Raw genomic sequence first — 18,304 nt, 5'->3', positions numbered from 1 at the left:
CTGGTAATACAGAATGACTGTAAACTATTCGTTTCAGACAGCGCGGATTCTCCGCTTTGAAACCTTACTTAACTATTCAAGAGAATTTCGGGCCAGTCTTCCTTTTATGTTTGTATCTTTTCCGTTTTATACACTCGTTCTCTTCAACTGTTCCGAATACAAAAACTCTTCAGCTGGTTCCGTAACTTTGTTGTAAATTCGTAGTACGAGGGCTAATTTTTTTCCAATCGCCGATCGGTCGCGAAATGGAAACCGCAGTGGAAATCAAAAATGTGTTATTAGCAACATTTAGCTACATCTTCCAGCTACTTCTCTTAATAGTCGAGGCTCTGACTTACACATATGTCGTGGCGTGGTACCAACTCTCCGCCACTCTCATCACAGGAAGCAGCAGCCTGTGATTTCCGTTAATTCCGTACGCTGCTCTGCAGCTTGTTGTCTCTGCCAAAACGCTGCCAACCCATCCAGCGGTTCGTGCGAATGAAGAGATGAAAATCAGAGGGAGCAAAGTCCGGGCTGTATCGTGTGTGATCAAACACGTCCCATCGAAAACGCAACAGGAGCTTTTTCGTTGCGCTTGCAGTATGCTGGCGAGAATTGTCATGAAGATGGAAAGTCATGATAGTTACTTTATGTGTGCTGCATGAAATCAGACGAAACACCTCAACAGGACTTCACACATGACAGGAGACAATTTTTTCGTGGCACCTTTACGTGGTTGCTGTGCAGCCTGAACTGAAGCGTGCGACGTGACGCGATAGGCGGACACATTAGAGGCACTTCGCAACACACCTGTGCAATTGACAAAAACGTTTTCTGGTATCACTTAATAACGTAAAAAAACTATACTAGAGAAACCAATGTTTCGGCCACGGTTACAGTTTCCGTCTTTTGGGTTTACTAGTAGACACAGCTATGTGTCAACTCATGACGGAATTACATCTGTGCAAAACTTCGCCAGATTTTCACTGTGGCTTTCATTTAGCGATCGATCGGAGATAAGCCTCCTATTTTAATTTCAATGTGTTCATCATTTTGCATGTAATATTAATCTTACCTTGCAGGACAAATTTCAAATGGTAGTATTAGCTTCTTCCATTCGTTGTTGAAAATTATTTGTGCACCTAGCTTAAATTTAACACTTTCGAAAAAAGTACATTTTAACTGGCAATGAGCATATGAACAAGTGGTTAATCACGAAGCAACACACATTTATTCTCATCGCTAGGAAAAAAAAAAAACAGCAGTTTATTTTCCACCTGGTTCAGTCTTGTGCAAAGGCCTTGACACCTGCTCAGGTCTTGCCAACGTCCTTGATTTTCGTCACAGTTGTCCTCCTTCGGGTCGTCCCAACCGAATCTAAGTTTAGTGAAGTAACCCAGTGGTTGTTGTTCTTATTGTATGTTCAAAAATGTTCAAACGTGTGTAAAATCTAATGGGACTTAACTGCTAAGGTCATCAGTCCCTAAGCTTACACACTACTTGACCTAAACCAACCTAAGGACAAACACACACACCCATGCCCGCAGGAGGACTCGAACCTCCGCCGGGACCAGCCGCCCAGTCCATGACTGCAGCGCCGTAGACCGCTCGGCTAATCCCGCGCGGCTACAGTACGTCCAACCCACAGACATTCGCTCTTTCTCGCTATAATTTCTTTAAATCGCTCTGAATAATAATGCAGGGCTTTCCGTTTTATACAAGGTTTTGACACCTCACACAGCCAATGGAACTGAGATATTTTAAAAGACGCAGTTTTTTCGTTACTTTAACTGATTTACAGCTATAGTGTGATACGAAATGAACATTATTTCAGAAAATGCTGAACTTTATTGTCCTGCTTAGCACCCTCGAACTTCAAGATTTACGAGATAGCTCGTGCTTTACTTCCTCTGCATTTGACATCACACTTTCGTTAGCAGTATCACACTAGTAGAAAGGTTAGACTAACTCCAAGTCTCTGAGCATTGCTCCTCTTCTGTTTTGTTTACTAACACTTCTTCGATATTTCTGACGTTTATCTTAGGCTCTACAGCGTATTTTTATGCTGAGATCTTTACGTTTTGATGTCATGTTTTGGAGCGTGTTGGGAGAGGGTTGAATGTTTTCGAAGTTGAGATCTTTGAGAGTGTTCTGGAGACCTCACTTATACCTGTTCGGTTGGATCGTAACGTCTTCTCCGTAGTTTTCAGCATAAGAAGAAACGTCATCAGGGAGAGCATGTAAATCTTGTCCTGTTTACGCACGTACCTAAAATCTTATACTGTTGCTTACCATGGGATCTGAATTCCTATAACTCTCAACTGCTCAAGTGATGATCTTTTCCGAGATTTCTAACGCTGTCATCGCTGTCCTGAATGTGAAATACCATATTAAAATCTACAAACAGCAGGTAAAGCCATTTCCCAAATAATGTTGATTGCTACAGCCGAATTCTTGGAGGTGTGGAGAATGTGATGCAAAAATGACAGAAATATTTTAAGGTATTTTATACGTGTATAGTCTAATGATTGGCAAAAAGTATTTGGAGTGTAAAGGATCGCGTCAAAAGGATAAATGTTTCAATGCATGTTCTGTTGTCAATGGTTTTGCCACTGTTTTTGTTTAAACCATGAAATGTGCTACACAAACTTAAATCTGAAATGATTTGAATTTTCTTCCGAAAGTTTCATTGCATAAATGTGATCTGCAGAGAAATACACATCCTACAACAAGATGTCAGTTACAACACCGTCTACATAATTCGTGCTTCTGCAAGAATGTCGTGTTATCGGCTGCTATTCGGCGGAACTCATTCATACTTCCTTGCGTTGATTGAGCACTATCACCATAGCGATACTGTATAGAGGAATCATTTCTTTAAGACAAACCAAAAACGACGTACCGATGATTTTTAGATTTTGTGTACTTGCGGTTTACTTAATATGGCCAACCCACGGAGACGACGTAGTTAAATCATGATATAACAGGGTCATCCGATCACGAAGGTTCTGTAACTGGCTCGAGAGCTGGTGTTAAAAGAAGCTTTCACCGTCAGAAACTGTCCCAGCACAGAACGAAAAACTGTGGTTTCATTTCCTCTTTTTCTTGCTCAGTAGATTATGTGTCAACGTACACGGTTACGTTATAGACCTCTCTCCACTTGCCGATAGAGGGCAAAAGGCGCTTCTTGCTCCCTTTCGTCCATCGGATGGAGATACCAAGTTCACAGATTACATTGATATTGTCCGGTTCTCCAGGAAATACGATAGGCACTAATTTTTTATCCATTACTTAGCTGTAATGTTATAAACACAATTCGTACTACACTCCATAAGCACTCATCAGAGTGCAAGAGTGCTCGACTTTGATGGGTCACTGAACTCTGATATTCCTTTCTACTAGTGACAGTTACATAATTCACACTCCATTAACAGATTCAAAGAAGATAACGACAGAGTTGACCGAGCTAGCATATACCACTGAGAAGATGGGGTAGCGCATCTTTCCTAGACAGCTCAAAGCTACCAGGAGGCCAAGGTATTCTGGTTCATCCTGAGGCTAAGGTTCTGCCTGAATCACTTGCTCACTGTTACTACAAGAACAGGATTTGTGCTCATCTTGGCCATGGATGATAGTTGGAGACTTTTCTAGGGAACATGATATTTTTTTATCTTCCTTCTTAGCTGAGGATGGCACAATTGTAGACAGCACCACACTCACTCGTAGTGAAGAACGAAATCGAGACAGCTCTCTGAATTCCATAATAACTTTTCAATGGCTTTGTTCATAAAATAACTTTTTCTTCTGCCTGTCACGATTTTCTTTTCATTTCTTTATCTCTTGCACCATGCGTTACAGGATTGATTTCCATTTTCAAGTGCTTCATTCATTCGTGAAGTTTTTCTGTGTGTGAGGTGCTGCGTTGTTCTGCTTTCTATTATTGTAATATATAAAAGTGTCCAATTTTTTAAGTAATGATCGATCTTATCTAACAGAGTCAACGTCGAATTTGAGAAAAAATGCTTTACTTACCGTTTTCATTTAGTCCACTTAAGCGGAAACTCAGTCATATTGAACAACATTCAATTTGCGATGTATAGTATGCGTACGTAAACACCAACTGTACAAAAACCAAACAGCCACAGAAATATTTTTCATATAGTCAACAGAGGTAGCACTATATATCGTCCACAGAGGACGATACACTACTCTGTTGGGCAGAGGGTGTATAGTTTGAATAATTTGCACACACACACACACACATAAAGTCACTTCATGAAGGACTACGATACAACATGAGAACGAGTCTAAACAATCATATAGGCTACCAAAACAAATCATAGTTGCAACTAAAAATACAGATGATGCTGCTAAATTAAATGCGAATACAAAACCAGCAATTAGACACAAAGTAAGCAAGCATGATGAAAAAGAAATTAGGAAGAAATGTATAGACATAAAAATACAAAAAAAGATCCAAAACCATTAAAATTCATAAATAATAAGCTGAAAAGCACTCAGGTAGTGCACATGAATCCTTTGATACTAATAATATTCAGCTCATAAAACAAGACCCAACAAAATAATTTCAAAGTAAAATTAAGGAGTACTAAAAGAACACACATTTCCTCTTCACCAGAACTGAAAAGAAATATATTACCTTGTGAACCCAAAGCGATCACGTTTAAGAGTACAGCCACAAACACACAAAGAAGGATATCCACTAACACCAGCAGTCACCTCGATAATAAGACCAGCAAACATGCCGCGCGGGGTAGCCGCATGGTCTAGGGCGCCTTGCTTCGGTTGCGCGGCTCCCCCGTCGAAAGTTCGAGTCCTCCCTCGGGCATGGGTGTTGTGTTGTCATTAGCGGAAGTTAATTTAAGTTAGATTAAGGAGTGTATAAGCCTAGGGACGGATGACCTCAGTAGTTTGGTTCCATAGGAACTTACCACAAATTTCCAAAAATTTCTAGCATACATACTTTCACAGAAGCTAAGTTAAATACTCATGAAAAATTATCCATATGAAACTATAGATTCCATAAAAACCAGCATCGCATTACTTGAAAAACTATAAGCCGCAAAACGTCCCAATTCACCATTTATCACTGAACATTGCCAGTCTATACTCAAACATACCTATGTAGGAAGATTTAGCAGTAACCCAAAAAAACCTTACGAAACATAAGGAACTTACACACAAAGATAATGTCGTATTGATAGAACTCCTTCAGCTAACCCTAAGTTACAACTATTTTACATTTAATGCCACCGTTCATAAGCAGCCAGATGGCCTACCTATGGTATCTTTTACGTATACCTGGTACTATATCTGACATACAAAAATTGCTTGACATGCAAGAACTTTGGCTACAGAAAATTATATTTTATAGCAGATACGTGAGTGACACATTACTGACAGTAATAGGGGAATATGGTGGAGTTCGAAGTTCCTGCCACAGTCTACACCAGAAGACTACATCCTCAGTGGAACATGAAAAAGACAGATGTGTCTACATCTACATCTACGTAATTACTCTTCTATTCACCTTCAAGCTATCTCTCCACCGTTCCACGCTCGAACGGCACGCGGGAAAAACGAGCAATTAGATTTTTCTGTGCGAGCCCTGATTTCTCTCATTTTATCGTAATGATCATTTCTCCCTATGTACGTGGGTGCCAACAGAATGTTTTCGCAATCGGAGGAAAAAACTGGTGATTGAAATTTCATGAGAAGATCGCGTCGCAACGAAAAACGCCTTTGTTTTAATGATTGCCACTCCAATTCACGTATCATGGCTGTGACACCATTTCCCCTATTTCGCGATAGTACAAAACGAGCTGCCCTTCTTTGTACTTTTTCGATGTCATCCGTCAGTCCCACCTGATGCGGATCCCACACCGCACAACAATATTCCAGAATAGGGCGGACAAGCGTGGTGTAAGCAGTCTCTTTAGAAGACCTGTTGCACTTTCTAAGTGCTCTGCCAATGAATCGCAGTCTTTGGTTTGCTCTACCCACAATATTATCTATGTCATCGTTCCAATTTAGGTAATTTGTAATTGTAATCCCTAAGTATTTAGTTGAATTTACAGCCTCGAAAATGCGAATCATTTCAAAAATCACATAGTGCATGAGATAAATAAATAAAAAGAAAATCGTGACTCACAGCAGAAAAAGTTATTTTATAAACAGATCCATTGTTCTTACTGCAGCAGGCTTTCATCAACTATTTGTAATGGATAAAACAGAAAATGTTCTGCCACACCGATTTTTATTCGTGTCAGAAGAAACAGTTTACACATTAAAAAATGAAAAAGAAAGTACAGGTTACGGTAATAGAACTGTTTTACACTCACAAAGCTTGCTACAGAAATTAAATATTAAAAATTATATATTACAAAGAATCTTTGTTAGTTTAGTTCAGAAGCAGGCAACGTCAATTACATCAGGATTTTGTGACATGAGGCTGTTGTGGTTGGGGCGATCGGGGCAGGAATACCTGGCCCTCATCACAACTTTAGAGGGTGGATGGTACAATGCGTCTCCATTTTAGAAGATTTACTTTCGAGTTTGTTTTTCCTGTACGCAGTCTGTGAAGAAATTTCCGAACTTCCCAGGGCTTCCACCCGTGATAGTGAGACAGTGACCATATCTCCACTTGTCCGCCTCTGCATCTGGGTGGTCAGCGCAGATGGTTGCCATGCGGAGGAGCCGGCATCGATTCCCGGTACTGCTAAGGATTATTCCTTGGTAGGAGGAGTGGTATGGGATACTCCCAGCCTCGTGATGCCAGTTGAGGTGCTACTTGACAGTGTAGTAGTGGCTCCACGACTTGGAAAGTCGGCAAAATGGCTGGAGGACGGCGTGCTGTCCACATGCCCCTCTGCACCACATTCACATAACGCCCCAAGGCAGAGGATGACACGGCGGCCTTCACTGCCTGGCGAAGAGTTCGTATATCTCCAATTTAGGCTGAATTTTGTATTCTTAGTCCCCGGCTGTTCCGAGGAGGTATTTCTTGATTATAATATCGGGGAAGCCGATCGAGTACCGTATAGTGGATGTTGTACATATGTGGAGGACTTCATTCTCCTTGTGGGCCGCTAGCAGCTTTAGAAACATGCATTATTCAGAGCACAATATTACGTATGTTCTACAAACACGCAGTGTTGTGTTATCCATTTTTTATTATGACGTTCTATCAAGAAGTGACGGAAGAACCAGTTAACATATTTTATGCAGTTTTAGAGACACACAAGTTCTGAAAGGTTTCCAAAATCAACACCTGACTACACCAAGCCGTATTTCCACATTCCTCATTACGATGACAACGTTTTCCATGACACCAACTCTAGTTAAGGGAATGGATTAGCGTTTCGGAAGAGCAGGTCAATCCCTGATCGGCCATCCAGATGTAGCTTTACAGTGGTTTCCCCTAGGTGGCCTAGATCATTTAAAGGATCCCCGGGAGACGTCCTTGTCTGATTACGGAATTGTCGTGTGCTTCTGTAATGGAAGTCGTCGTCTATGGCAGAGGAATGTGCTGCATCCGTGAGTCCCTTGTCCGTGTCTGCAACCGCAAGTCTTTTTATTAGCGTCCACAGATATTAAGATTTTGTAAATCACTTTAAGCTATTCAGTTTTGTCTTAAGTCAGGCCTTGTAATTTGCATTAGACAGGCTTTGAAAGTACATGGTGATCATGGCGATAATTTCATACAACATGACCTGCCATATTCTTGATACTTTTCATAACTTAAAACTGTCATAATCACTGAATCGGTTTCGTGAAAGTTTCTTGGAACATTTCCACAACCTTAGGAAGTCAAATGAAGTCGTGTGGCAAGTTATTGTCACCTTTTATTTACTGTTAAATGCTAGCCAAATAGCTCGTTCATAAAAGTTACATTAATTCACCAAAACGTTTGATGACTTACCAGACTTGCGCTCTTTGCTTATAAATACATAAAAGAGAAACTTTGACAAATCCCTGACACTATACCAAATCTTATTTATCTGCATATAACTCTAATAGACAAAGAAATCGTAATGTGTATATACTAGCATTTATAAACACAATCAATTTCGTTGATATCCACAGGTACATTGCAGATATGTGCATCAGCGCAGGATTTTATTCACACACTAGTTATCACTGCCAGTATCCACAGGTATCTGTAACCACGCAGAGCTCTATGTGATGTTTAACGCCAATTTTCCAGTTCTCAGTGACTCCTCTACGAGCAAAACAGATGGAACGAGGAAAAAGCTTTACAGGCCAGTATTGCATGTTTAATTTTGTTTATGAGCTCTATTGCAGAACTTCGACGGTACTGTTCTTGCAACGGATACCTTCAGGTAACTTTTTTTCCATGAAGGGAACAAACGAGTAGGTTTACAGCGTTTCCAATGTGCGGTGGGACCTTCAGCAGACTGTGATAATATCTTATTTTTTCGAGTGGGTTAGACATTTTTTCACATCGTTTCCGCTAGCGTCAAAGTAGGCCAAAGACACAAGTTGGAGGTAAGATTTTTTCCGATACGTTCGGAACGGCACAAGGACGCTCGACGTACTCCCGTCTATACCAATCAAACCAATTACGTGGGACGGCAGCTGCAGGGAGCGAGAATTTATGACGGCCGTTGCCTCGTCTTGCACAACAGATTCCGAATGGATGCCAGCAGACCATGGTCGTAATCACGAGCACTGCTGCTGCCCGTTCATCGACATATGGAGCGAACGGTTTGAGTTGCTGGCTGGCTGCAACGGTTTGAGTCGCTGGCTGGCTGCAAGCCTCAGACTCGGTTCCGACCTCCTGCCGTTTTTCTAAAATAAATGTAACATTTGAGGATTCTCGAAGATCCCTAAAACTTCTTGCTAAGGAAATGTGTGTAGAGAACTAGAAAATCCAATGTCGTATATCAATAAGAGAGATCTCTGTTCAAGAATCTATTCAATTTAGTCTGTACCTTGCGATGTGTTATGGTAATAACTTTGTTTTCAGTATTAATTGTTGCTTTTAACTGACAACTCTGCTCCCGTACACAGTACAGGATTTTGGTAACTAGCTAATGATATCATGTAAGCAAGGGGATATGCATTATCAGACTGAAACAAGATGTAATACAGAAAACGTACAAGTTCGACTAAAGAAAAATCGACACCATATCTAACTATTCACGTTATGCTGAAGTTTTTGATACTTCAACGAGTCGTTGACTTTTCTCGAACATTTAGTATTGTAAATGAATTTTAGGATATGGGTTCAGCCTTTTTGCAAACCTACTGCTTTTGCTTTTTACCCAAACATATTTCAGCACCTCTTTGCCATCATCAGTGGGTTCTTTTTTTTATCGAAAAACGTGGTTTTACATAATGTGGTTTTGCAAGACCAACTCTATAGTGTCCTACACTGATACCTTGTTGTGTTTTGTTGCGACTGATCCTCCTCCTATTGTATTCCGAGGGCACTGAATACACATATTAATGTAATTTTTTACAAAAGTCTTTTTACTTCGCAAGATGCAGTGAGAACTATGTTGTGTTTCCACCGACGGGGTTAGGAAACGCAACATAGGCGTTTATGAAGAAATGAATTACATTAATATGTGTGTCCAGTGTCCTCGGAATCTAAAAGAAGAAGGCTCAGTCACAACAAAACATGACAAGCCATCAGTGCAGGACATTATAGAGTTGGTCCTGCAAAGTCACATAATGTAAAACCATGTTTTTCAGTAAACAAACAACCCACTGATGATGGCACAGAGCTGCTGGAACATGTTTAGAAAAAGAAGGCAGTGTGTTTGCAAAAAGGCGGAACCCATATCCTATAATTTAACTGAAAATGCTGACAGTAAGGACGAGAGCTGCAGATCCAAAAGATGAGTAAATGAACTAATTTATTTGTTCGAAATTACAGGTTAAATTATTGCTGAGAGACCTCTCGAATAGAGTATAGAAACTCGGTGTCTTAATGTAAGCTTACATAACACACTGTAAACGATTTTCATCCTAATAACAAATGTTTTTAGTTTGAATGTCATTCTGTTAGAACAATGTACATCCTCGTTTTAATATTCGGTATCATTATTTTAACAGTTAATAAATTTATCAGTTGAACAAGTGGAAGTAGAGGTAACTCTACATTTTACGATGGCATCTGATTCCTGTGAGGCCATCCCTGTGCACGGCTGCAGGACTGAATTGTAGCTAGACGAGGCTGCACAAGACACTGAAAACGGCCTCCAAGACACAATCAGCATGCGTGTGACTCTGTGATTACGGATGTACAGTATTATTTAACTAAGCTGTTCATCTCAAATATTTATGGAATTGTATAAGATTCTGTTTTTCACACGGATGAATTGTTCGGCAATCTCACAAAACTATGTACAGTCTCTCGTGGTAGTTACATAATGTACGGAAATACAGGTTCAGCTTCGGATTTTGAATGTGAATTATAATAATTTCTGTGGATAGTGTCGTAAGTATAAAAGAAAAGAAATCTGATGCGTGTATCTCTCTTAAATTCTGTAGTCAGATTATGGAAAATTGCAATATTTAGAACTTAGGAATTGTTTGATGTAAGGTGTCAATATGAGCAAAATTCTTTGGGTACTAGGTAGTGTCAATTGTAAAACTAAAGTTTCTACCACTATTGCAACTATTCTGTTCAGGACTATTAAAATGTATTTAGGTTATATGGTTGTTTTAGTGTTTCACAATGATGCAGACTAATAACAAAACGATATTACTCTCGTTAACATTTATCTGCAGTTAACATCAAACATTAATGTCTCTCGCCAAAGTTCGTAATTTCATGCCGTAAATGTCACTGTAAATCTTAAAAAACCTTGCTGAACTTGTTTCTCGAAAAGGTATAGAATGTCATTAAAAAGTATGTCGCTTATTTTTTTAAAGTAGTTGCTTCGGCAGGACGGTAGAAAAGAGAGACAAACTTGCAGAAAATGTTCTCGGGTGAGGCATCGGACGTCATTCTGAAGTTCCCACAATATTTCATCCTCGCAACTGACCAACATCTTCAGATGCGTCGACACACTGCTTAGCTATGAATGAAGCCGCTTCATTATTCCAGACTAATTTGGAAACGTGCAGGCGTGAAGGAACTAAATTCGGTACCCAATAGCGAAGATTCCCTGATCGGTATCGGAAAGATCAGGTACGCTATCTGTCGGACGATGATCCAAGGACTTCGGCGCATGTGGAAAGGCTGTTTTGGTCGCTGCCGTCGGCCAGCCCAACGCCATCTCCCGGAAGCCACACGCCGAAGTACGCATCCGCGCTGGGATGTAGCCATCCTCTCCGTTGTATTCTCAATATCTATGTCTCCACCGATGCGACATCCCTTCGATGGCTAACAGTTCCCACTGTGGCCGCTGCCAGCCCAGCTGCCCGCGCTGGAACCGTACTGTGCTAAGTTCAAAACCTGTACCTCTTTTCACAAGAGTTGTCTAATTTTGAATTTCCACCGCTTCTTTTATTAGACTGTCGCAGAACGAAGACGTTGACGAGAGAATTTTGGTACCGTTGTAGACCATATTGTGCCACATACTGAGACAATGCTCGGCCACCAGCAGATTTCTGCGGCTGGTCCTTCGACGCAACTGTCTTCCACGGCGCGAGAAGTTTGTCCGAAGTACGAGTATGACTTGTGGCGACAATAAGGAACCTTATTAACGCCGGACCTTCTCAAACCAAGAGCGTAGAGGAGCTCAGAGTTTCATTGACGGGCGGATGGCGCATTTAACCTTATGTTTCTATTTTTGACGAAACACCGAACTCTTCTAGGCTCACTAAAGGAAAGCTTGGTTTGACAAAGCCCGATGTTTGTAAGCTTCCTTGCAGTTGCGAGAAGTGATACACCGGACAAGCTTGTCGCACTGTGGAAGGGGGATGCGTCGAACGTCTTCGACACAGACGTCTGGATCAACCAGAGAAATCTGCTAGTGGCCGAGCGTTGTCTCAGTACGGGGCACAATATGGTCTACAACAGTACCAAAATTCTCTCCTCTACGTTTTCGTACTGACACAGTGTAATTAAAGAGTACGTGGAAATTCGCGAATCAACAAATATTGTGATAAGAGATACACGTTTACTATTTAACACAGCATCGTAACCGGAGCTGTGGGTGATAACGAAGGAATACTGTCTCTCATGTAAGGGATGGCGACATGAATATTCCGATGGATACGACGAAGGTAATAACACGCTAGCGCGGACGCGTATTTCAGATTGCGGTTTCCGACAGAGGGCGTTGGTCTGACCGACGGCAGCGACCAGGAACAGACTTGGCTCATGCGCCGAAGTCCTTGGATCATCGCCCGACATATAGCGTAGCTGTTCTTTAAGCTACCGATCATGGAATCTTCGCTACTTGGTATAAAATTCAGCACTTTCACCCTTGCCCGTTTCCTTCTTAGACTGCCCTAAATTGGAGGCTTCAGCCGTACCTCAGCTGTGTGTCTGTCACACCTGGATATGTCTGCCAGTTGTACTGATGAAATATTGTGGGGAATCTCATAAGAACATTCGACGACTCGCCGAGAACCTCAAGCAACACAAAGGCATAATTGTTTCCAGTGCAGCATACTGCTTACTTCTTTATGTGCCACTATTTGCAGCAAACTTCTGTTTGATACCTAGTTCAGTTTACGAATATTCTTTTTCTATGTCGTTCACCTTTTGTATAAGTGGAACAATATATTAGTAAAAATTTATTCGTTTGGGTGCATCGCGTAAGGATGTTGTCATTCTCTGCTAGTTTAAGTTTATATGCTGTGAGTGTAAAATTTTCTAAAAAGAAAAGATCTTTGTGTGGCTTGCTAAGAAAACGGATTACGATATTTAATTTCTTAGCGTTGTGTAACAGATTCAGTATTCTGTGAACAAGTTATCTGATTTAGGGAGCCCGCATCTCGTGGTCGTGCGGTAGCGTTCTCGCTTCCCACGCCCGGGTTCGATTCCCGGCGGGGTCAGGGATTTTCTCTGCCTCGTGATGGCTGGGTGTTGTGTGATGTCCTTAGGTTAGTCAGGTTTAAGTAGTTCTAAGTTCTAGGGGACGGATGACCATAGATGTTAAGTCCCATAGTGCTCAGAGCCATTTGAACCATTTTTTTTTTTTTATTTCGGGGGCCTGACTGTTTACCCTACGTTGCTACTTGGCGGCAAACATAGTTTTCTTGACTAAACTCAGGAATGTAATCATACGATCGTTGTCAAGAAATGCCTTGAAATTGTGCTGGAGGATCAGGTCTTATCAAAATAATGTTTCATTCACAAATCCCTGCAGTAACACTACGCATGTTAGGTGTACCTTGAAACTGGTAATACGTATTGAAACTGAAGCCAGAAAGTAAGAAAGTTACCCCTTTCTAACGGATGTACTCATATGCTGCTTGATAGTGAATAATTGTCTTGTCGCATACTGCTTAAGTTTACTGTACAAACTTCTGTAGTTTTCAAATTTTTCACTTTCGCAAGGTTTGCATTTTGATGGTCGTTTCATGTCATCATGGATACCAGTGTAGATTTATGACCACAATGTTCTCGTCGCTACAAACTAAGGATCATTCTCTACAGGAAGTTAATTTTCAACGATGGGAGTGTACTGAAAATCCCTTTCTTCAACAAAGTACTTGGCTTAGCACCGACAGAAAGCTCCACACATATACTATATGTTACGTATATGTCACAATAGTTTGTGAAAGAAAGATCAAGAGCTTTACTTTAAATATTGGCGTGTAGCTCTATCTCACTGATATAGGTTGTGTAGAGAAACATAGCTGTTGCATCTATCATAGAACGGCAGCTTTCTTCTGCAGGGTACAAGAGTTGGACGAAAGATTGGTAATACCAAGAGAAATGTATGCTTGGACATAAATGCAGTTACTACGCAGGCCTGCAGGCTGTGCCGCTATTTGTCACCATGAACGGCACCTGTGCTATGTCCTCAACAAATTGCAAGTGTCAGTCATGGTCGAAATATCGTTCTGTGGAGTTGTGAGTCGTCATTTCAGAGCTAACTGAATTCTAACGTGTTGCTCGTATGCTGGATGCTTCCGTAACCAAGGGTGATGCAGTGTTTGGTGTTTCAAAAGGAAGATTTGTGTAGCACAGTGTGAAAGCGGTAAGACAGAAATGGTTCAAATGGCTCTGAGCACTATGGGACTTAACTGCTGAGGTCATCAGTCCCCTAGAACTTAGAACTACTTAAACCTAACTAACCTAAGGACATCACACACATCCATGCCCGAGACAGGATTCGAACTTGCGACCGTAGCGGTCGCGCGGTTCCAGACTGAAGCGCCTAGAACCGCCCGGCCACACTGGCCGGCGCAGTAAGACATATCCCCTAAGTCAGGATGCCGACGGAAGTGTGTGTTGAGTGACCGTGACAGTCACTGACGTCAACTGTGACGAAAAATAAGAGGACATCTGCAAAGGTCACTGCTGAACTGAATGTCGCACTCGCGAAACATGTCAACATCAAAACAGCGCGAAGGTAACTCCGTCGCAGAGCGAACTGTAAATCCAAAACCACTCTTTACTGATACAAATGTCTGTAACACGAAAACGTGGTATCGAAGTCATCAAAAATCTGGACTATGGAGCAACGGGGCAAAGTACTTTGGTCGTATGAGTCTTGTTTAAAACTGTTTCCAACTTCTGGCCGAGTTTGCGCGTCCAGAGTGAAACATGTCGGGGATTCGGCGATGAATAGGGCAGCGATACCTTGGTATTCCATGAGGCCCCATGGTTACTCTGCTTGCTCGCATTACTGCCAGGGCTCCTGTTCCCAGTATTGTCGAGCCTTTGTGATCGTCTACGGACTGGAGGGCGCGTGATCGCTATCCACCTCCATAGCTGTTACCTGAACTTTCCACTATTTAGCAGGAAGAACGGCATAAGATTCCCTTGAAAACAACACAAGACCTTTATTTACCCATTCTGAGATGGCTGAAAGCTGTTTCGAGTGCCAATGGGTTTCCTACATCGTGTTGGGGATGGTCATGTGTTGAGTTTTCATTTTTGTCCTCTCCCAGTATATGAAGTGGCTATGAATTTTAAAATTATTCTGTTTACCAATGTACGCTGAAGGCACAGTACTCAGAAGTTATTGACAGCGGAAAAAGTCTCCGGAAATGAGCTATAAATGGAATGCAAAAACGTGGACGAAGACAGAAATATGAAAAATTTCTGTTTTTGACATTACATTTCATTTGTGGAACTTTCTGTACTTCCGTTGTCTCTTATTTATACGTGCACTTACCAAATGCAACATTAATTTAAAATTACAATGTGACATCTCTGTTTATCTGTTGTTGTATTAATTCTATATGGAATTATTGGTGGAGCTGACTCGTGGCATACATCAAACTCAAAGAAAATAATTAAGAACGTTGTACTACGTTGCGCGGGAAACGTAGACGGGAAGATCTTTCTGCAATCATTAATAGCGTTCCATAACGCACAATCCTTCGTTATTTTTGTCTTTGACTGTGTAAATGATCTTCCAATTAACACACAACATATTTAGTTCTTTTTTGCAAATGAAAAGAGCATTATAATCATTCCTAGAAGATATTCATCAGTAGAAGAAATCTGAAGTACGTGCAAGTGCTTGATATGTTAAAACTGTTGGGATGCGTCTGTTGCGAGCAAGGATCTGTGCTTGAGTGCTAGCCAAACACGCTGATCTAATCTGTTAACTTTCACAGAGCTTGATTTAATTCTTATAAATTGGACTTTAAAATAGTGACTGACTGATTTTCTGCAAGTGCTCTCATACATACTTAAGTTCGACAGAGTGCTCTGTTCGGCGCAGTAAGGGATGCAATATAAACGATAAATGTAGTAAATGCATAAGAGCACGATCTCAAAAACTTTAGATGAGAATTTAAACTAAAAAAAGCCGTATTTTGGAATTAGTTTAGTAACTCATTTCAACCAGTTCTGCAGTTCTCATCATTCCAACTCTCACAGAGACACAAATCAGCAAGTTAGGTGGATTGCTGATTTTCTTTCAATAATTTCCTATAGAAAATATTTCAGTATATGTAATCTTTAAGACAGAAAAGTTTTCGTTTGAAAAATGCGCGCCCTAAGAATAATAATATCCATGAACGTCTTGTAGACTATTACTTTTTGTAATCAGATTTTTGATGATTGAATCTGATGTAAGCCATTATGGTTTAGATGTAATAACGATTTTCGTAGTTATAATATCGAAACAAGCAATTATCTCCCGCAGTCTTCATCAAAATCAACTTTATCTCAGAAAGGGAGACTGATGCTACTAGCAGTTTGTTTTACTCTTAACCTATTGACAAAGATGTGTGACAGATAAAACTGAACTTGAAAGCTTGTTCGTATATTCTCCGGAAAGCAATGAGAATCCTATTGCTGCTGTGAAAGGAACATGGAATCTGTAACTACAATATTTTTTTGTGCTCAAAACATTGTTGAAGACGGTTGACAACTGACTTTATTATGTTTTTATGATAACAGCAGACTTTTCTGTCAGGACTACACGAACAAAGCAGATCATATCTTTTGTAGCTCATCGCCAGCAGTTTTCAGCCGCATGAACAGAAAAGAAGCAAGCGATAGGAAATAAAGACTTCAATGTTTCATGTAATAACAGGCTGTTATCCCTGCGTACATCACTCTACACTGTAACGAACACTCTAATCAATTTTCCTGACAAGCTAAAGCTGTGTTTCGGAACAGGAAACGAACCTGAGCTTTCTCTATTCGCGTAAAAACGAAAAGTATGGTTATCTGTAGCGACTGCATGAAAAATAAACTAAGAGTACATTCAAAACAAAAACTGACAAAATATGCAAATATAGAGGTATAAATATATTTTCAGTGCTTTATTTACCTTTGGTGGTGGTGGTGGTGGTGGTTAGTGTTTAACGTCCCGTCGACAACGAGGTCATTAGAGACGGAGCTCATGCTCGGGTTAGGGAAGGATTGGGAAGGAAATCGGCCGTGCCCTATCAAAGGAACCATCCCGGCATTTGCCTGAAGCGATTTAGGGAAATCACGGAAAACCTAAATCAGGATGCCTGGAGACGGGATTGAACCGTCGTCCTCCCGAATGCGAGTCCAGTGTGCTAACCACTGCGCCACCTCGCTCGGTTTATTTACCTTTGCAATAAACCTCGTAATAAGGCTGTTGTTATGATTATTGATTGGACGGTATTAATAACGTGTAAACAGACACACACATGTGAGTGATTTAGGGTGACAGCGGGTCTCACAACAATTTGTTTTTATACCAGCAGACTTTTCATGCACGACTACAGGAAGAAAGCAGAACGGATCTTTCGCAGCTCATCACGAGTGGGTTTTCTTATTGAAGTCTTGCAAAAATTAATAGCACAAAATACTGATGTCTCATAGTACACCCTTGCATGTATCTTGCAACTAATGTCATTAGTCCACTTACCTTTGCTTTACGAAATCTTCCTTATATCGTTTCCTAAATTCAAATATCAGCTAGCAGCTTATGAGTGACAGTTTTAGACGACAATAGTGTGTACGCCACTAGCAGAAGGGCAGGCTACTCCTCCGCGCCAGCGTCCACTGTCTTTGGAGCCACCGGCGAGGAGTGAGCGCGCAGAAGATGTACAGGCCCAACAGAGCGGTCACGCCTTCTTGTGCGTCTGCGTCCTGCGCAGGCGCTTGCCGCCCCTCTCCCCCACCTTCCCCACCCTCCCCCTATTAAGCATCCTCAGACCGCTTGTGTCTCAACACAAATAATGCTTGCCGCGATTGTAATTCATTGTAGCGTTGCATAAGAAATTATATCTGGAAGCCGAATGGTGAACGTCTTCTGTAAGCACTGCATGTTGTAGGCTTAGGCTCTGACGTCACAGGGCGCGCCTGTTGTTTTCCCTAGGCGCTTTGTGCCTCGTGTAGAGCATGGATCGGAGGCGGTAAGAACTATTCAAATGTTGCTGTAGTGTTTAGGCGATTTCTACACTCATTTAATAAATTGTAATTGCAATGATTAGATAGAGCGGACATTTATCATTATCAATATTACACGATGAATGTTATTAAGCGAGTAAGTATCCTAATACACTGACAGAAGAGAAATCGCAACACCAAGAAGGCGTTGTGTGGCATAAACGAAAGTTGGTAGATGTGTTTCTATATCTGAAACATGATGTCTATTCAAATTTCGCTCCAGTCTCATAAAAGTGGCGCTAGTAGCGCCACTATGAAGACGCAAATCAGGTTTGCTTTAAATAAACGCTGGAGCGCACGTGAGCGTCAGTTAGCTTT

General features: G+C 41.1%; 1 protein-coding gene across 3 annotated transcripts in view; it reads right to left on the bottom strand.

Annotated features, from left to right (window-relative positions):
- Window positions 1-18,304, bottom strand: part of LOC126236979 (organic cation transporter protein-like) — a 306,544-nt gene that overhangs the window by 186,946 nt on the left and 101,294 nt on the right. Inside the window, exon 1 of one of the 3 annotated variants that reach the window (XM_049946699.1) lies at window positions 17,463-17,625. The exons of the other annotated variants lie outside the window; for them this stretch is intronic. The gene's annotated coding sequence lies outside the window, so the exon portion shown is untranslated. Of the gene's footprint in view, window positions 1-17,462; window positions 17,626-18,304 lie in introns of those variants that run through there. 3 annotated transcript variants of the gene reach the window in all.

Source organism: Schistocerca nitens, chromosome 2 (assembly GCF_023898315.1).
Source record: "Schistocerca nitens isolate TAMUIC-IGC-003100 chromosome 2, iqSchNite1.1, whole genome shotgun sequence".
Classification (NCBI taxonomy): Eukaryota; Metazoa; Arthropoda; class Insecta; order Orthoptera; family Acrididae; genus Schistocerca; species Schistocerca nitens.
The sequence above is the reverse complement of the archived record's forward strand: the minus strand, read 5'-3'. Positions and strand labels throughout refer to the sequence as shown.